The sequence below is a fragment of the Nannospalax galili genome, unplaced genomic scaffold, assembly GCF_000622305.1.
Source record: "Nannospalax galili isolate Female #2095 unplaced genomic scaffold, S.galili_v1.0 scaffold1009, whole genome shotgun sequence".
NCBI lineage: Eukaryota > Metazoa > Chordata > Mammalia > Rodentia > Spalacidae > Nannospalax > Nannospalax galili.
In genome coordinates, this window is record NW_008360054.1 from 172,557 (window position 1) to 193,671 (window position 21,115).

The 21,115-nt window shown below is 47.3% G+C and overlaps 1 protein-coding gene across 2 annotated transcripts in view; it reads left to right on the forward strand.

Annotated features, from left to right (window-relative positions):
• Positions 1–5,629: 5,629 nt before the first annotated feature.
• Positions 5,630–21,115, forward strand: part of Evi5l (ecotropic viral integration site 5 like) — a 46,314-nt gene continuing 30,828 nt past the window's right edge. For both annotated transcript variants that reach the window (XM_008824126.2, XM_008824127.3), the window contains exon 1: positions 5,630–5,842. The gene's annotated coding sequence lies outside the window, so the exon portion shown is untranslated. The remainder of the gene's footprint in view (positions 5,843–21,115) is intronic.

A 21,115-nucleotide genomic window follows, 5' to 3' on the forward strand; every position in this document is an offset into this window, starting at 1 on the left:
TCCGGACTCCTTGGTTGTCATTGGGGGTCATGAGATCTGGGCATAACACAAGTACCCTGCGCATTTTCCTAATGTTGAATTTGATTCTCCAGGTGCCAGTTTGTTACTTGCCACTAATCTCTTACGGAGGCCCAGGACCTCTTTCTGTGGAAGTCCTGAAGCCCACCCAGGCCTGTGGTCAAACAAACCACACCCCTCCCACCACAAACACAACATATATACACCCAAACATACACATACACACATAAACACATACTTATACATACATATATACATATACACCTATAGATATACACATAAACACATATGCCCATATACACACATACATGCACATACATGTGTATACACATACACATATAAACACATACACAGACGCATAAATACATGCACCTAAACACACATGCATAGTGTTGATGAAATAAACAGCTCTCACCTTAAATAATAAAGAGATTCTTTATTCTGGAGCCAAATACGAGTGACCACGGTCCAGGAACATGGATTTAGGTTTCCCCAAATACCATGTTCCAGCATGGTAACAGTTGCTTTACATTTTTAAACTAACAGAACAAAGAAAAGTCAAAAATCAAGACACTTTTCAAATGCGTTGGAGGATACATCCAGTAGGTGGGTCGTAGCAAAGCGAGGGGTTTTTCACTGTAGGTCTCAGATACTATCTGATTTTGATTGGTGAGACCAGGTGGTCTGCTAGGATAACACATTCCAAAATGGTTTTTATCTGTTAGTCACAGGCTGTTAGATCAGAAACAGCAGTGGGCAAGGGGTGGTTGTTTAGGGGGCTAAAGATGGCCTGAGATAAATGGTAATTAGGCTCTGGACCTGCAACATTCCAAACTCTCCACATTCATTGAAATTCTAATCAGTTGATCAGCCTTGCAGGAGAAAGTCCAGTTTGAAGATGGAAGGTTTTTTTTTCTGGGAACTTTCATTCACAACAGACATACACATATAAACATATACATAGGCATACACATGTGGGGACCTAAAGGCCCCGCCTTGCAGAGGTCTGAGAGGAAGTTACTGGGGCGTGGCCTGCTTGTTTTGAAAGTCTGAAGGATACTTCCACACTGCTGAGGAGTGCATGATCAGCATGTGATCATCCTTAAGATACACCCTCAGGGGGGAGGGGGATTTTCAGATGCCTTTATAAGCTCTGTAACACCTGCAATAAATGAGTCCCTGCTTGACTAGACTCCCCATTGTGTCTGATTGTCCTCGGTGCTGGGGGTGGCAAGGGCTGGCGAATGGCACGCTTACTCATCCCATCATCATTGCACAGGGGTCGCAGGCTTGAACCCCCCACATACACATACACCCATATACCCACATAAATGTATACACACACTACACACATATATACACATCACATATATATACACGCATGTATACACACATAAACACATATGCCCATACACACATATACAAATACACACATGCACACACATGTACACACACATACACCTATACCCACATACACCTATATACATGCATAAACATACATGCACAAATCATACATATACAAATACATGCACATGCACACATATATACACATACAGACACATAAACACATGCACACACATAAACACATACATAGGTACATAAACACGTGTCTCTTATGCCCTGGGCTTTATGTTTCTGGGAAGCTGTGGTTCACACTGAACTACTGAAGGTATCACTTCAAGAATCCCTGAGCAGGCAGCGGTGGCACACACCTTTAATTCAGCATTCAGAAGGCAGAGGTAGTGGATCTCTGTGAGATCAAGGCCAGCCTGGTCTGTAGAGTGAGTTCCAGGGGCCAGATGGAACTAAAGGGAGACCCTGTCTCAGGAAAAAAAGAAAGAAACTCTAAAATCAATGGTGAACTCCAAGCCTTGGGTCCTATGGTAAAAACTCAGATTCCACCATGAAGGATCACAGGCTGAGGGATCAAGAATTGTCTCCTTGCTTCTCATACAGCACTGCCATATCCTAGCTTCATGCCACCCCTCCTTATTTAATTGCATGCATCACTAATATGTCCATGAGGATCAACAGCCTCACCCCAAACCCACTCAAGAAGCAGGGAATAATGTTGAGGTTCACTTTACCCTTTTAAATAAAGATTTTATCTTTAAAGTTATGTGTGGGGAATATGTACATGTGAGTACAGTTGCCCTTGAAGGTCACAAAGTGGTACCAGATCCTCTGGAGCTGGAGTTACATGTAATTGTTAGACAAGGGTGCTCTTGTAGAAGACTCAGGTTTGAGTCTAGCACCCACATGGTGGCTAACAACCATCTGTAACTCCAGTTCCTAGGGATCCAATGCCCTCTTGTGGTCTCTGTGGGCACTGTATGACATGGGTGCACTTACAGACATGCAGACAATGCATTCATATAGATAATATAATAAAGTATTTTATTTTAAAGCTTGAGATCAGGTTGGAGAGACCACTCACTTGTTAAGAGCACTAGCTGCTCTTGCAGAGGACCTGGGTTTGGTTCCCAGCAACCACATGGGCAGCTAACAACAGTTTGTGACTCCAGTTCCAGGGGAGCCGATGTCCTCTCCTGTTCTCCTGATGCCATGCTCACACGTGGTGCACTTACATGCAGGCAAAACATTTTTACACATTAAAAAATAAAGGTTGAGATGTCAGTTCCCAGAAAGTTCTGACATTCTCTATTCTGAATAGATTCCTGTTTTCCTTCCTTTCTCCCTATTTTCAGCTATCATACTGAACTTTTGTGTGTGTGTGTATGCGTGTATTGCCTGCATGTATGTAAGTGCACCCATGTCATGCAATGCCCATGGAGGACAGAAGAGGCCGTCCCTGGAACTGGAGTTACAGACAGCTAACTGGAGTTAGCTGCCATGTGGGTGCTGGGATTCGAACCCCTGTCTTCTGCAAGAACAACTAGTGTTCTTAACCACTGAGCCATCTCTCCAGCCCCGTACTGAATTTTTTAAAATGTGTATGAGTGTTTCACCTTGTTTGCACCCATATTGTGCAATGCCAGAGGAGGCCAAAAGAAAGCATCAGCTCCCCTGGAACTGAGTTACAACAGTTATTAGCTGCCATGTAGATGCTGGAAACCAAACCCAGATCCTCAACAACAGCCCGTGCTCCTAATCTCTGAGCCATCTCTCCAGCCCCTTATTTTGTTTTTGAGACAGGGGCTCACACTGTAGCCCAAATTAGCATGGAACTCACTATGTTGACCAGTAATCCTCCTGCCTCAAACACCCAAGCTCTGGAATTATAGAAGGAAGCACCACACCTGGCTCCATACTGAACCTACGATGTCACTCTTCCTTCGATGACACAGTTCTTCCCTGCCCTACCCCATCCAAGGCCCATCCCTGCATCTTAGACTAGTCCATTTTATTTTCTTGCCCTCTGCCCTCCTCCTCTCACTTTCTTATTAAAAGAATCAACAGGAGCTGGGTACGGTTTAATCCCAGAACTCAGGAGACAGAGGCTAGCAGATCTCTGTGAGATTGAGACAAGCCGGGTCTATATAGTGAGTTCCAGGCCAGCTGTGGCTACAGAGAGCCTGTCTCTAAAAGACAACAACAACAACAACAAAAGAATTATAGGGCTGAGGAGATGGTTCAGTGGTTAAGAGCACTTCCTACTCTTGCAGAGGACCTGAGTTTGATCCCAACACCCACCTCAGGCAGTTCACAACCACCTACAACTCCAGCTTTATGGGGGATCTGTCGCCTCTGGCCTCTGAAGGCACCTGTACTCACATACACATACCCACACCCAAACACATAACTAAATGGATTGGAGAGATGGCTCAGCAATTAAACACACTGGCTGCTTTTTCAGAGGCCCTGGGTTGGGTTCCCAGCACCCACATGGTGGCTAACATCCATCTGTAACCGCAGTTTCAGGGAATCCAAGGCCGGCTTCTGGCCTCCACACATGGTGTACTTACATACATGCAGGCAAAACACTGTGTATGTGTAAAATAATTTTGTATGTGTATGAGTGTTTTGCCTGCATGTATGTGAGTGCACCTGTGCCGTACAATGCCTCAGAGGTCAGAAGAGGGCATCAGATTCCCCTGGAACTGGAGTCAAGGACAGTTCACAGCCACCATGTGGGTGCTGGAAATCTAACTGGGGTCCTCTGCAAGAGCAGTCAGTGCTCTTAACTACGCTGAGCTATCTCTCCAGCGCCACCACCACCCCCTTTTTTTAATCAAGGGGCAGAACATAGTGGTGAACACCTGTGATCCCAGTACTCAGAAAGTGGAGGCAGGAAGATCAGGAGTTCAAGGTCTGCTACAGCACACGCCTGTTATATAGAGTTCAAGTCCAGCCTGGTCTAATATGAGACCCTGTCTCAAAAATTCAAAAAGGGGGTCTGGAGAGGCGGCTCAGCTGTTAAGAACACTGGCTGTTCTTGCAGAAGACCCGAGTTCGAATCCCAGCACCCACTTGGCAGCTAACAACTGTCCATAACTCCAGTTCCAGGGGATCCAACAGCCTCTTCTGTCCTCTGGCGGGCATTGCACGACACGGGGGCACTTACCTACATGCAGGCAATACACGCACACGTATAAAAATAAAATATTTTTTAAAAATTTTGAAAGGAAGGGGAAAGGATGAGGGATGAGGGGGAGGCAAAGGCGAAGGGGGATAGAGAAGAAGGTAGAATTATGGCCCCAGGTGCACTGCTCTGGACCGGAAGGAGACCTGACTTAGCTCCCGCCGCACCCAGTTCCAGAAGAACGAAGGGAAGGCGGGAGGACTGTGTGGACAGCAATCTGAGTTTTAATGCAAGAACACGCGGCACACCCTGAGCTTCAGAGAAGATACGAAGGCAGGAGGGGTTAGGCTGGACCCTTTGTGATTCAGACCTAACCTAGCCATCCCGCCTTCAGCTCAGAGCCAGGCTCAAAGGATGCGCTTTCTGCGCTTTCAGATAACGCCCCTTCTCAGACCCAAGCCCAGTGCCCCGCCCTTTGATTGCCCCCCTCCGCCCCCCACCCCGCGCGCCCAGCCTTGAACTAGGCCACACCCCTCCATTAGCCCCTCCCCCATTTCATTCACCCAGGCCTCAAGCCCCACCGCCTGGAACGCCAGCCCACCAACCTCACACCCAAGTCTCATGACCCCATTGGTCACCCTGCGTCACATCCCCGCCCTCCTTCAGTATCACTGGCTGCCTACATGTCAATCTTCATCGCACTGCGCCCCCCCCCCGCCCCCCGCCCCTCTCAACAGTTGCCAAGGCCGAGGTTTGAGGGGCAGATAATAATGGACATCTCAGGACGTCTTTTGATTGGGTAGAAAGCTCGGCTCTGGGCGGGGCTTAGTGCCTCTGCTTAGGTTTCCTCAAGCCAGCAAGCCTTCCTTCAGAGACAAACCCCTCGTCCCTTACTATTGGTCTCTCTAGGTGTGGATCAATAGCGTTCCTTATTCTGATAGGATAAAGTGTGCGTCTATCATCACTATTCTCGTTTCAATTCGCTCCTCTCCTCAGAGAGACCTTAGCCAGGGCCCGCCTTACAAACTGGCTACGGATTGGCCAGACCTCCCGTCACTCTTCGTTTGTAGGAGGAGCCTAGCGTCTGAGGGGGCGGTGAATTGGTTGACTGGGCTGGGGGGGCGGGGCAGCTACTCCTGTCAGCGGGTGAAATGGCAGCGGCTGTGCCGCCGGCGGCTGCGGTCCCCGGGGGCGGCTGAGCTAGGGGGGCCGGGCCGCAGGGCTTTGCGGGGTTCCCCCCACCCTCGAGCGGGCGCGACCGCGGGCGGGGGGAATCTGACGGCGCGGTGCTGGGACGGCGAGGCGAGGCGAGGCGCGGCGATGGCAGCGCGCTCAGCGCAGGTAGGGCGGCCCGCGGGGCCCGGGCCTCTTCTCCTCCCGGGGACGTCAGTGCTTCGGGGCTCCTCGAGCCGGGAAGTCGGGCACAGGAGCGTGACACGGGGGCTCCTCAACCCCCGGAGATGGGAGCCTCAGCATTCCTAGCCTTAGACCCTTGAACCCGGCCTCCGCCCACCCTCGTTCCCGATCCCCTTCACCACAGCACCCCGATTCCTCTCCAAAGGCCTCCAGGACCCCATGTCTCTTCCTCGTGACCCCTGCCCATCTTTCACAAGACCCCTCCCTAAGAGCCTCTCCAGGGTCTCCCCATCCCCCACTATGCAGTTCCACCCCCCCCACGAACGCCCCGCCCCCCTTCCAGTCCATGACACCCGCCCCATCATCCCCCAGGACCCTTCCATCTGTACATCCCTTGCCACCTCGTTCCCAACCCCCTCACTTGGCATTCTGTCTTCTGCGTCTGACCTGCACCCGCATCCTCTCCCAAGGAGACTAAGCTCAGGGTGCCTCTCTTCTCAAATAGGAAGATTCCCCTACCCAATCCACAGGCATCGGCTCAGCCTGCTGGCTTGGCAACCCTATCGGCTCAGCCTGCTGGCTTGGCAACCCTCAATACCCCAAGGGCACCCCTAAAAAATTCACTCCTGGGGTCCAAGAGGACCATACACTATTGCTGATCTTGATCCATCTAACTCCCAGCTTCCTTTTTTGGAAAAAAAAAAAATCCATACTCAGGACTTCTAATAAGATCCTGACACCCCTCCCAATAGACATACCCTCCCCCACCTGAAACACACACACACACACACACACTGGGGTCACTTGGATACCCCAAAGCACAGAGAAACTTGGGAGCTCAACACAGACACACATACACATGACTGCTGAATCCTTGAACCCCACCTGCACAGGCCCTCCCACAGCTCCCCCAATAGCCCTTCCAGCTGAGACAAGACACAGGAAACTTTGAAGTGACAGCCCTGTCCCAGCCTGCCCCTCCATCCCATCCTCTTTAAGCTGGGACCACTCTAGGATTCCAAAGGGTGTCAGGGCCCTACAATCTGTCTTACCCTTTTTAAAAGGAAGGATACTTTCTCTTTCTTACACCAGTGTCCCTAAAGGAACCACTGCTTACCCCCTAACCTATACCATCCCCATCCCATGGGGAGGGAGAAGTTTCAACTGGTCCTGGCCCCAGTCCCGAAGCCTACCCAAACTGGTAGGACCAGCATCCTTGACTCTATGTCATCTGCTGGCCTCAGATGACAGAGCCAGCACTTGCCATCCAGAGTGCTCATCAAGGCCAGTCCCCTGACAGCTCTTGTGAGTTCTTTCACCCACTACCATGCGTTTGGCCAAACAAAACAGCTTCCTAGTATTCTGGCATTTGGAATCTGCTGGGACTGGGTCAGGACCCTGCCAGAAGCAGGCAGCTCTTTGTTTAAGGAATATTTTCAGAAGGGAAAAAATGTGCTGAAGAGGGTTGAAGGGAAATATGAAGGGAGGGAGCAAATGTTTTTGCCCCCCCACCTCAAACCAGGCCACGATTGAACCAAAGCTCCCCAGATTCCTCCCTGCCTCTTTCATGGTTCATATTGATTCTTCCTACCAATCCTACCACCCCATAGCTGTCATCCTGGGGTCCCACCTGTAGGTTCCCCTTGGGCTTCTGCGGTTGACTGTGGGTGGTTTGGAAGGGATCGCAGGTGGCTTGGCCCTGACACAGGAGATGAGGCAAGACAGGAGAGAAGAGATCACAGAACTGGCTGTGGTTTATAGGACTGCAGGGTGAAAGGAAGAATCCAGATCAAACCAGCCCCAACCAAGCATTTAGCCTACTGGAAAGACCCAGATAAAAAACCTAGGCTTCCCTGTAGAATATTTACAAGCAGATTCTGGATAGATCAGAAAGAAAAAGCTGGTTTTGGCTTAGAGCCTCAACTTACATGTTTGGAAAATGGAGGGGGGGGGGAATAAGCATTTAGAATAGTAGTGCTCTACACTGGAAAGGACCCAGTGGGGTTAGGGTGTGGCTTTGTATGTTTCCTGGGAGCCCTGTAAAAGGGGACAGTGGAGGCTGGGTGGGGACAGGCCCCTACCTGTGGGTGTGTTGGTTGCATCTTTGGCGTCCACAGTCCCACAAGGCTTAGCTGTCTTGCAGGAAGCTGACTTGAATGAGGGCTGGAAAGATAAAGAAGAGGTGGTCTGTCATGAGCCTTGTGGTCATGCATGGGGTCTCATGGGAGGACCAAGGTTATGGGGAGCTGCCAGCCCTGATGCCCCACATAGACCCCTGGACATGGGGTAGAAGTTTGTCCTTTCCATTTGCTGAAGGCAACCATCCATGAAATGGCTCTTGAAGGTCATATGGTACATAAGAAACAAACTCCAAGACCTCCCCAAGGGGACCTTGCACAGATGGACACAGTGGGGTGGAAAGGCTTCCTGAGATAGACTGTGAACTCTATAAAAAGTACCAGAAGACTTTCAGGCTTTTGAGTGGAATCAGCATGGTTTTGTTGTAGCCTGGGGATATGGATCCCTTGTCTTTATATCTGTGTTTTGATAGATACTTGTAGATATGAAAGAACATATGTTTCATCTTCCTCTTGTATAATGTAGATGTCACTCATTATGGGTAATGACCCACTCTACCCCAGGGACTTGAATCAGGTGCCCTGCATCTAAAACCTGCAGGGCTTGCTTGGATTGAGGGGAGAGTTGGACCCAGAAGCACACATTGATCAAGCTGGTGCCACGTGCCATTTGCATATTATCTCATTTGATCCTGTGAACAACTTAAGGAGCCAGCATTCCATTGTACAGCCTTGCTGGCACACCCTGCTTCTGTGGTAGGGAAGCAGGAGGCAGAATTAAGTACAGTACGCTGCTGCAAGAACCCCGAGAGGGGACCTTCAGGGCATCAGGCAAGGTGTGGCAGGGGTGATGTTTGGATGCAGTCACCAGGCAGGCATCTTCATTAGCGTGTTCCAGAAGTACTTGGACAGGGGCCCAGGAGGCAGGAACCAGCATGGTTCCTTCAGAGATGTGTGACTTCTAACTAGGATGGAGGGAAGGAGGGAAGAGGAGATAGGGAGGGAAGGAAGGAAAAAAAGGATAGGATAGATAGATGAACAGGCCTGGGTGGACAAAACACAATCCACAACATGGTCAGGCACTCCCAGGGAAAAAGAGACCTCAAAGTTGGGAAAATTTATAGAAAAGAAACCATACCATCTCCAGGAAAGCATGTTGTCCCAGAAGCCAAAGGCAGGCAGTAGGAGGAGGGAAGTTGACAAGAACTGGCATGCTCCCTACCCTCACCCCCAATCAGAGAATACACCCGTCCCTCAGAGATTTCAAAGGCCCTTTTGGTACAGTTCACTTGACTTTACTGTCATTTCTCAATATATCACTGTGCTTATGAAATGTTTTCTTTATTTGTAGGTGGGCCGTGTATGTTCATATATGTGTAGGTACATATATGTGTGCATGTGTATGTGGAGGCGAAGGGCCATCCTTGGGGGTTGTTCCTCAGGACCTGTCCACCATGTTTTTTGACATAGGCCTCTCACTGGAACCAAGGGCTCAATGATAAGGCCAGGCTGGATGGCCAGCAAGCCCTAGGTCTGCTTCCTGGGCGCTGGGATTGCCAGTGCACACCACCATGACCAGCTTTTTTATGTGGGTGCTAGGGATTGAACTCAGGCCATCATGGTTGCCTGGCAAGCACTTAAGTGACCGAGTTATTTTCTCAGTTCTTTAAAGTCTTTTTTTGCATGTGCACGTGTGTGTGGTATACATGTGTGCTAGTTAACTTTCTATTGCTGCGATAAAGCCTCTGATCAAAACCAACTTGGGGAGGAAAGGGTTTATTTGGCTTACACATACCCATCACAGTTCATCACTGAGAGAAACCAAGGCAGAAATGTAAGCAGGGCAAGAACATAGAAGCAGACACTGAAGTAGTGACCATGGAGGAACACTGCTTACTGGTTTGCTCCCCTGGCCTGTGCTCAGCCTGCTTTCTTATTCAACCCAGAACCACCTGCCAGGGGTGGCATCACCCACAGTGGGCTGGGCCCTACCACATCACTCAACAATCAAGAAAATGCCTCACAGACATGGCCACAGGCCAGTTCCATAGAGGAAATTCCCCAACTGAGGTTCTCTTTTCCCAGGAGTGTTAAGTTGACAACTGAAGCTGATCAGCACAGCATGCATGTATGCATGTTCCCATGTGTGTGCATGTCTGTGCAAATGCACTTTACATGTTCACGTGGAGGGCAGAGGTTGACGTCCAGTGAATTCCTCAGTCACTTTCCCCTTTATCTACTGAGGCAGGGTCGCTCCTCGAACCTGGAACTTTCTGACTTGTCTAATTTAGCTAGCCAGTTTGTTCCAGGGACCCTCTGCCTCCACCTCCCAAGTTCTGGGATTGTAAGAGGCCACCATACCTACTCAGCTTTGACATGGGTTCTGGGAATCCAAACTCTGGTCCTCATGCCTACACAGCAAACAATCCACTGAGTCATCTCCCTACCCCACCACCCCCCAGGCAATCTTTTCATTGACATGTGTCTCCCTCAACAGCCTATGAGCAGGTCCTTTGAGAGGAGGGTGCCTATCTGTTCTTGTCACAGGTGACTCCCAGATGAATACAAGGCACATGGCAGGTGATCAGAAAAAGACATGTTTATGAACTGATGAGCTTCCCTCCCTCAGCAATTTTGAAACAGAAAAGATATCTTCTCTGGGGGAGGGCTGCTAAATGTAAGGCTAACCTCCTTCTCCTATGCCTACTATCCTACCCAGTGAACCTGGGCAGCTGCCACAGATAACAGAAAAATACCATCTTTAACTTGGAGACACAAAGCATTGCAAAGTGCCACTCCACTTATCCACCTGCCACTGGAAGGCCTTATGGAAGGGCTTTGATGTTCTTCCTTTGTCATTCCCAGGGCCATGAAAATACAGGAATGACAGACGTGACCCCAAACGAATTGTCACGGTGGCAGAAAATAAGCTGATGAGGCTACAGAACAGTAAACTTGTTTTCTTGGGTCAGAAGAGAACCTGCAGGTCACAGTGGTCCATCCCCTCAGGTTTTGCCTTTGAAGGTGTGTGTGCTGCTGCTACTGCTGTAGCTATTATCAATAACAGGGGTTATAGTTTCTCAGTGTTTAGTCTTTAAACAGCATTACCACATACAGAGTGGGTAGCCTGCCGAGTGGGGGATGTTTATTTGTTCATCCCACCAAAGCTGATGATAAGCTAGACTCTGGGGATCCCATGGTGGCCTCTACCAGACCCCTGCCCTACAGGTAGCAAGGAATAAATATAGGCCACACCTGAATCTAAACACGAGATAGAATCGTGTGGTGGTATGTACCTGTCTTTGAAGCACTGGGGAGCAGAGGCAGATAGATCTCTGTGAGATCAAAGCCATCCTGGTCTACATAGGGCCAGGTGGGGTCCATCCTGGACAAAGTGAGACCCTGTTTCAAAAAAAAGGGGAGGGCTGGAGAGATGGCTCAGCGAGAGCACTGACTGCTCTTGCAGAGGACCCAGATTTGATTCCCAACACCCACACGGCAGCTAACAATTGTCTGTAACTCCAGTTCCAGGGGATCTGATGCCCTCCTCGGGCACTGCACAACACAGGTGCACTTACACATATGCAGGAAATATACTCACACACATAAAATAAAAAATAAAAAATTTTTTGGTCTTTTTGAGGCAGGGTCTCCCTGTAACCACAGCTGGCCTGGATTCACTATGGAGACCAGGCTGGCCTTGAACTCACAGGGATCCGCCTGCCTCTGCCTCTCAAGTGCTGGGATTAAAGGCATGTGCCACCATGCCCAGCTAATAAATATGTTTTTTATATTTTATTTATTATTTTTATGTTATGTGTATGTGTGTATTTCCTGCATGTAGGTAAGTGCACCCGTGTTGTGCCCATGGAGGATAGAAGAGGCTGTTGGATCCCCTGGAACTGAAGTTACAGACAGTTGTTAGGTGCCATGTGGGTGCTGGGATTTGAACTTGGGTCTTCTGCAAGAGCAGCCAGTGTTCTTAACCACTGAGCCATCTCTCCAGCCCCATAAAATATTTTTAAAAAAGAAAAAAGAACAAAGGGTCAGTGCTATTTCAAAAACAAAAACACTAACTAAAAAGAAGAAAAAGCCAGGTTTAAGTTCATTTGTCCCACCCATAAAACCTAAGTCAGGGGCTGGAGAGATGGCTGTCATAGTGCACTTCTCACAAATGTGAGGACCTGAGTTTGGATCTCCAGAACACACATACAAAGCCCAGTGTAGCACCCTGCATCTATAATCCCAGCAATGGGGGGAGGGGATGAGGCAGAGACAAGGTAAATCCCAGGCCAGCTACCCTGGCCTACATGGAAAAGCTCCAGGCCAATGAGAGACCCTGTCTCAAACAAAATATGGAAAGTGCCTAAGGATGGACAATCCAAGGTTGTCCTCTGAACTCCACACACCTACTGTGCACATGAACACACACACACACACACACACACACACACACACACACAAAACTAAATCAGGGTGGAGAGATAACTCAGTGGTTAAGAGTACTGGTTGTTCTTGCAGAGCACCCAGGTTCAGTTCCCAGCATCCACATGGTGGCTAACAACCATCTGTAACTCCAGTTCCAGGGGATCCAGTGCCCTCTTCTGGCCTCCATGGGCATTGCATGCATGTAGTGCACTTAGATGCAGGCAAAATATTTGTACACATAAAATAAAAATAAATAAATCCAAAAAAAATTTGTTTTAACTGAGTTGGGTATTATCATTAGCCTTGTTTGTAAATTGAAAGACTGAGGCAAACTACATGGTACTCAGGATCACAAAGGAAGTAGAGGAGGGATTTGAACCCATACTGCTGGCTCTAAGGTTTCTACTATAACCCAAGAGATCTGGGGTAACTATCCAAACTCCAAAGACGTGGAAGGCATCTTAAAGAAACAGCTAAAACTGGCAGGAGATGTGGCTCAGTTGGTAGAGTGCTTGGTTAACATGCAAAAAGCCCTGGTTTCATTGCACCCTGTAGCCCAGCCCAGGCTTAGTAGTAGTTCTAGTCTTATTTCTGTTGCTCTGATGAAATGCCCCTGATCAGAGACTGGAGAGATGGCTCAGCAGTTCAGAGCACTTGCTGCTCTTCCAAAGGATGAGCAAGTTCAGTTCCCAGCACCCACATCAGGTAGCTCACTACTGCCTGTAATTCCAGCTCCAGAGGATCTGAATCCTCTGGCCTCCTAGGGCACCATACATGTGCCCATATCCATACACAGACACACATAAGTACACATGATTAAGAATAAAATAAATAACAGGGCTCGCTGCCCTGTGGTTAAAAGCACTGACTGGCTGCTCTTGCAGAGGACCTGGGTTCGATTCCCAGCACCCACATGGCAGCTAACAACCACCTGTAACTCCAGTTCCAGGGTATCTGACACCCTCTTCTGACCTCTGCCAGCACTGCAAAACACGGGTACACTTACATGCATACATGCAATATATTCATACACACAAAATAAAAATAAAAAATAAAAACAATAAACTCAGGTTGGAGTCAGTGGTTTAGAGCACTGACTGCTCTTGCAGAGGACGTGGATTCAATTCCCAGCACCCACATGGCAGCTAAGAACCATCTGTAATCCCAGTTCCAGGGAATCCACACCCTCTTCTGGCCTCCATGGGAATTGCACAGACTTATATACATGCAACAAAACACATATGCACATAAATTTAAAAAATTAAAGAATAAAAAAATGTTTAATACCTTCATCAGGGCTAAGTGTAGTGGTGCACACCTATAATTCAAGCGCTTAGGCAGAGGCAGGTGGGTCTCCTTGAGATCGAAATCAACCTGGTCTACATAGTTAATTCCAGGCCAGCTGGGGCTACAGGGAGACACTGTCTCAAAAAGACCAAATAATAAATAAAAAAATAAGTAAATAACTGAAACTGAGGATGAGAGCAAAGCAGTCCCTCCTGCTGGCTTTGTTGTCATGGAGGCCATGTGGCCCACCCCTTACCAAACACAAGAACCTGGAACAGTAAGCTAGTCCATTGCCCCAGGACTTGGGGACAGCGGGGGGAGGTGAAGGTCTGCCGGCCAGTTTGGGCAAATTGGGGTCAAGTAGCACTTTTAAGGCTTCAGATCCTGAATTAAGTGTGTTCCCGGTGATCATGGGAGGGAGAGGATCCAAATGGGAGGGAGGGAAGAGAGGGAGACTCTCAGGTCTTTATTTTTGCCTGTGAAAGTGCCACGCCTACATACACTTATTCACTGTGCTCAAAAATAATGACCATGATTTACTGAGTGCCAACTGCACTCAACATTTCTTGTATTTCGTTTCTTTTTTCCCCGCTCCTCCTCCTCCTCCTCCTCCTCTGTTTTGTTTTTTGAGTTAGGGAGGGTCTCCAGTAGCCCACTTTGGCCCCAAACTCCCTATGTAGCCAAGGCTGACCTTGAACTCCTGGTCCTCCTGCTTCTACCTCCCAAGTGCTGAGATGATGGGTATGCACCACCATACCTCACTCTGTGGGTAAGGGTGGGTGGGTTGCATATGCATGCACCTATCTCTGTATATTCACAGGGCCAGAGGAAGGCATCAGGTGTCTTCCTCTAGTCTTCTCAGCCTATTCCTTTGAGGTAGGTCTCTCCCTGAACCTGGAATTCCTGTTCTTTAGGCTAGACTGGCAGCTAGAAGGCCACATTTGATCCCCATGTCTCTGCCCCTAAAGCACTGTGATTATAGGAGCCCAAAACACCATGCCCTGCTTGTTACAGAGGTGCAGAGATTCAAAATTAGGTCTTCATGGTTGAGCAGGAAGCATTCTTAACCACTGAATCATCTCAGTCCCCACATCTGGTTTTATGCAGTGCTGGGGATGCAACCCAGGGCTTCATGAATATTAGGCAAGCAATCTGCTGAGTTATATCCCTACCCCCTATGTATATGATTTTAAAACTTTGTTTTTATTTTCTGTGTATGAGTGTTTTGCCTGTAAGTGTACTCATGTGGTGAAGTATCCATAGAAACTAAAAGAGGACATCAGATACACACAGTTGTTAGCCACCATGTGAGTGTTGCAAACTGAACCCAGGTCCTCTGCAAGAGCAGTGCTCTCAACCGCTGAGCCATCTCTTCAGCCCCTGTATATCATTCCTAAATAGAAGAATGTGGAGGAGTTGGCAGCATCATAGGTGAGCTTAGGGCAGAGACTGGAATGAGAAATCCAAGTTCAAATCCTTCTCCTGGGGCAGAGTCAGGGCATCAATCAGTGACCCGCTACTCAATGTGGCACTCCTCCCATGGTATAGCTGCCATTCACTCTTCTGACTGTACTGGCACCCAATCTGTTTTGAAAAGTATACTATTTTTAAGGATGAGGGTGCAGCTCAGTGGCAGATTATTTGCCCAGCATGAAGTCATTGGTTTGATCACAAGTGCCACAAATAAAAGGAAACGTATATAATAAGCACACATATTATATACATATATGTGTGTGATTTCTTTTAATATTTTTATTTATTTTATGAGACAGGGTCTAATATAGCCCAGGATAGTCTCAGATTTGCTATGTAACCAAGGATGACCTTATTACATTTTTTTTATTTATTTAGTAGGTGTGTATCAGAGGACAACTTGCAGGAATCAGTTCTCTTCTTCCACCATGTGGGTCCTGGGATTGAACTCAGATTGTCAGGCTTCGTAGCAAGCAAGCACTTTTACACATTGAGCCATCTGGCTGACCCAAAGATGACCTTAAATTTCTGATCTTCCTGCTTTTACCTCCTAAGTGCTAGAATTACAGTCATGTGCCACTGTATCCGGCTATTTTATAAACAGAGAGTTTTAGATTTACTGAAAAATTGAAAATGTAGTAGAGAGTTCCCATATGGACCCCCAATTTCTCTTGTTATTGGTGTCTTATATTAATATGGTACATTTTTTTAATTTTTAAGATTGTTTTATGTGAGTATGTATCTGTGTGTGTATATACGCCACATGAACGTAAGTGCCCATGGAGGTCAGAAGAGTGGACATCAGATCCCCTGGAGTTGGAATTACAGATGGTTGTAAGCTGATCAACATGGATGTTGGGAACCAAACTCAGTCCTCTGCAAGAGCTGCAAGCACTTTTAACCACTGAACCATCTCTCCAGCCCCTAAAGATTTTTTATTGTTTTTTACTTATGTGTATTTGTGCATATCGGGGGGGGGGTTGCCCACAAAGGCCAGAGGAGGGTATCAAATCCCCTAAAGCTGGAATTACAGGCAGTTATGAGCCACCTAACATAGGTGCTAAGAACTAAACGAGTCCTCTGAAAGAGCAGCAAATGAAGTTCTTAACCACTGAGCAATCTCTGTACCTTGTGTTTTTCTTTAGTATATTTTTGTTTATTGAATCTTTCTCTATGTGTCTGTATGTGTATGATACATGTGTGTAGGCATGTAGTTATGTACTGCTCTGTGCATGTGGAGGTCAGAAGACAAACTCCAGTATTCATCCTCACCTTCCATCTTGTTTGAGGTGGAATCTATTGCTGTCAGGAACTTCTCTGTATTCTCCTGCCTTTGCCTCCCATCTCACTATAGGAGGGCTGGGACAATAGACACTACCTCGTCCAGCTCCAGATGGGTTCTGGGAATCTAAACTCAGGCCCTTGTGCTTGTGCAGCAAGTACTTTATCCCCCTACCCCCTGATGTCCATTCTCTATCCCTAGATGCTAACCTTGGTCCACATGGTTCTTGGTTATTACATCTCATCTACCTCCCCTGGGCTGTGACAGTTTCTCAAAATGTCCTTGCTTGTGATGACCTTGACATACAACAGGTCTTGGTGTTTTGTGCAGGCTTCCTTATACTGGGGCCTGTCTGATGTTTTTCTCATGGTCAGAGTAGGATGATGACTTCAGTGGTAGAAAGCCACAGAAGTGATGCACCCTTCCCCATCACCCCTCTCCCTACCCATGCCTAGGGCACCTGCCATCTTTACTGTTGGTGCTGAACCACATGAGAACTTTTGTCTTTATTCTTCCAACAGATGTTGACTGAGTGCCTGTAAAATGCTAAATACCATATTGGAGGTTTGGAGCAGGAAATGAAGACCCTCTTTTGTCCTCCAAATGTTCATGACCTGATAGAGCAGACAAGTAGAGAAGTCACTGCCATAGAACGTGTGTTGGGGCTGGGGAGATGTCTCAGTGGTTAAAGCACTTGCCCTGCAAGTGTGAGGACTATAGAGTAGATTCCCTGATACCCACATATAGGCCCAGTGGCTGTGGTGGCCCACCCTTAATACCAGCTGTCTAGGTAGACTAGCCTTACAGGAGAGCTCTGGGTTCAAGTAAGAGATTCCACCTCAGTATATAAGGTGGAGAACCATTGAGGAAGACAACCAACATCTGCCTCCATATGAAGGTTCACACACATACACATGCACACACATACAAACACACATGCAAAAAAAAATGTGTGTTGAGCTAAGGGTGTAAGGAGTACTTTCAGGGAAAAGAAAGAAGTAAGCCAGGATAATAGAGGAAACAGGGCTAACCAAAAGATTCTGTAGTAAGAAAGTTCCAGGTTGGCAAGATGGCTTAGGTAAAAACACTTGCCACCAAACCTGACAGCCTGAGTTTATCCCAGGGAACTAAATGGTAGAAGCAGAGAACCAGCTCTCACAAATGGTCCTCTGACCTTCACAGGCATGCTCTGGCACACGCACACACACACACGCATGAATTGGTTAATTTTTTATTTTAAAAAAAATGTGTAAGCTGGCCATGGTGGCACACACCTTTAGTCCCAGCACTTGGGCAGCAGAAGCAGACTGATTTCTGTGAGATTGAGGCCAGCCTGGTCTATGTGCCAGGTCAGCTGGGGCTAAAGGGAGGCCATCTTAAAAAACAAAACAACAACAACAACAAAAAAATGGGGACTGGAGAAATGGTTCAGCAGTTAAGAGTACTTACTGCTCTTCCAGAGGACCTGGGTTCAGTTCCAAGCAACTACATGGTGAATCACAACCACCTGCACCTGCATGCATGTGCTGCACATATATTTTTTTTTCAGGCATACACATACACATAAAATAAGTACATTAAAAAAAAAGAATGTGGGGTTGGAAAGATGGGTCAGCAATTAAGAGCACTTGGCTGCTCTTACAGAGGACTCTAGTTTGGTTCCCAGCACCCACAGGGCAACTAACAACCATCTATAACTCCAGTTCCAAGGGATCCAATGCTCTCTTCTGGTCTCCATGGGCACTGCACACATGTGGTATACTTACATATAGGCAAAACACTCATAAACATAAAATAAAAATTAATCAAAATGGAATGCTCAAACCAAGGCCAGAGATATAGTTCAGTTAGTAGTCTGCTTGCCTAACATGCTCCAGGCCCGGGGCTCTCAATCCGTAACACCACATAAAACTGAGCTTTGTGGTGATGCCTGAAAACAGGTCGGGGGGGGGGATGTGTTCGGTTCAGTGGCATATGGTACACAAAAGGAATGCATGGTTTTGCCCCCAGCCCTTTTGTATTTTTAAGCTGAACACCCCTGTCTCACTACATTGTCTTGAACTCACTCTTCAGCCCAGGCTGGCTTTGAACTTGTGATCCTCCTGCCTCAGCCCTGTAAGTAGCTGGGATGGCAGGTCCACACCACCAGGTCCTGCCCTCTTTCTTCTGCCCCATAGTTCCTTTATAGCCTACCTCATCCTTCATCATTTTTTGAGACAGGGTCTCCCTGTCTGACCTAAACTCACTATGTTGACAGGCTTTCCTCAGTCTCACAGAGATCCACCTGCCTCTGCCTCCCTAGTGCTGGGATTAAAGGCATATGCCACCATGTCCAGCCATCCTTTGTCCTTAATTTTTTTTATTATTTTTATTTTATGTGTTATGAATGTTTTGCCAGCATGTATGTAAATGCACCCATGTGTGTGCAATGCCCATGGAGGCCAGAAGAGGGCATTGGATCTCCTGGAACTGGAGTTACAGATGGTTGTTAGCTGCCCTGTGGGTGCTTGGGAACAGAACTCAAGTCCTCTGCAAGAACAGCCAGTGCTCTTAACTGCTGACCCATCTCTCCAGCCCCATCTTTCATCTATGTTTTGGTTTTGTTTTTTATTTTGTTTTAGTGATTTTTTTTTTGAGACAGGGTCTCCCTGTAGCCCCAGTGGTCTGAAACTTGCTATGTAGACCAGGCTGCCCTTAATCTCACAGAGATCTAGCTACCTGCCTCTGCCTCCTGAGTGCTGGGATTAAGGTGTGTACCATCACACCTAGTTATCCTTTATCTTTTTGATTGAGGGATAACTCATGTAAACATAAAATTCATCCATCTAAAGTGTGCAGTTTAGTTGGGTTTAGCACATGCAATGTTATGTATCATCACCATTATGTAATTCTAGAACAACTGCCCCCCACTCTAATACCCACTAGGCAGTATTTCCACATTTTCATTTTTCCCAACCCCTGGCAAGCCTAATCCACTCCCTGTCTCTATAGAGTCACCTATTCTGGATATTTTGTGTAAGTGGAAAAAGATAATTTGTGGCTGCCTTCTCTCGCTGAGCATAGGTCTTTTTTTTAATGTTTTAATTATGGGGCTGTAGAGATGGCTCAGTGGTTAAGAGCACTGAGGACCCAAATTCGAATCCCAGAATCCACATGACAGCTAACAACTGTCTGTAACTCCAGTTCCAGGGAATCCGAGGCCCTCTTCAGGCTTCCTTGGGCACTGTATGACATGGGTGCACTTACACACATACAGGCAAAAAAACACTCATACACATTATCTGCATGTGTGTAAGTGCACCTATGCTCCAGTGCCTGTGGAGGCTAGAAGAGGGCATCAGACCCCCTGGAACTAAAGTTATGAATGGTTATGAGTCACCATGTGGGTACTGGGAACCAAACTTGGGTCCTTTGCAAAAACAACCAGTGATTTTAATGACTGAGCCATCTCTTCATCCCCTGAGCATAAGGTCTTTAAAGTTCACCCATATTTCAGTGTGTCATTCCTGTTTGTGGGTGAGTAATATTCCATCCATCATGTGGCTAGACCACATTTTGTTGATGCATCCATCCACTGATGAACACCTGGGTCATTTGTACTTTGTGGTTACTCTGAGTGGTGCTTTATGGGTGTTTATAAATATCCATGTCCACACTTACATGGATGGATACTTCAGCTGTCTTGGACAGACCTCTAGGAGGTGTCCTAGTTTGCTTCTCTGTTGCTGTGATGAAACACTGACCAAAAGCAACTTGTGGAGGAAAGGACTTATTAGAGCTCATAGTGCATCATCAAGGAAGCCAAGGCAGGAAGCCAAGGCAGAAGCACAGAGGCAGGAACTGAAACAGAGACCATGGAGGAATGTTGCATACTGGCTTACTCCCAGGTTCACATTCAGCTTTCTTATACAGTCCAGGGCCACTTGCCTCGGGATGGCCCTGTGCATATAAGCTGGGACCACCTATATGAATCAACAATCAAGAAAATGCCCCACGGACATGCTCATAGGCCAGTCTGATGGAGAAAATTCAATTGAGTTTCCCTCTTCCCAGATATATCAAGTTGACTACAAGGGCAAGTTAACTGTCACAGAGGGCAATTGCTAGATCCTATGGTAACTTTATTTTGAGGAACTGTCTGGCTGTTTACTTATTGCAAGCATTTATCTTGATCTATGATAGGTAATTGGTTTTTGGTCTCTTCCTCCTCTAAGAAGGGCAGGGGTGATTCCTGACTTGGAGAGGATATAGAGTCTTGTGAAAGGGCTGGGGAACGAGGGAACTATTGGGGGCCAGCTGACACTTGCCAGCTCTTGACAGAAAGGGAAAGCTGAAGAGTTTCACCATCACCGGCTCATTTAATTCTATTTATTTATTTTTATTTTATGTGTTATGAGTGTTTTACCTACATGTATGTACACCATGTGTGTACAATGCCTGTGGAGGCCAGAAGAGGGTGTCAGATTCCCTGGAACTGGAGTTACAAGTGGTTTTTAGCTGCCATATGGGTGCTAGAAACCAAATCCAGATCTTCTACAAGAGCATCCAGTGCTCTTGACTGCTGAGGCATCTCTCCAACCCCTATATTTGGTAATTTAAACCCTGAGTTTGGGCTGAGGATGTGGCTCAGATGATAAACTACTTGCCTAGCTTGCACACAACCCTGGGTTCCATCCCTAACACTTCACAAGCCAGTCAAGGTAGCGAACA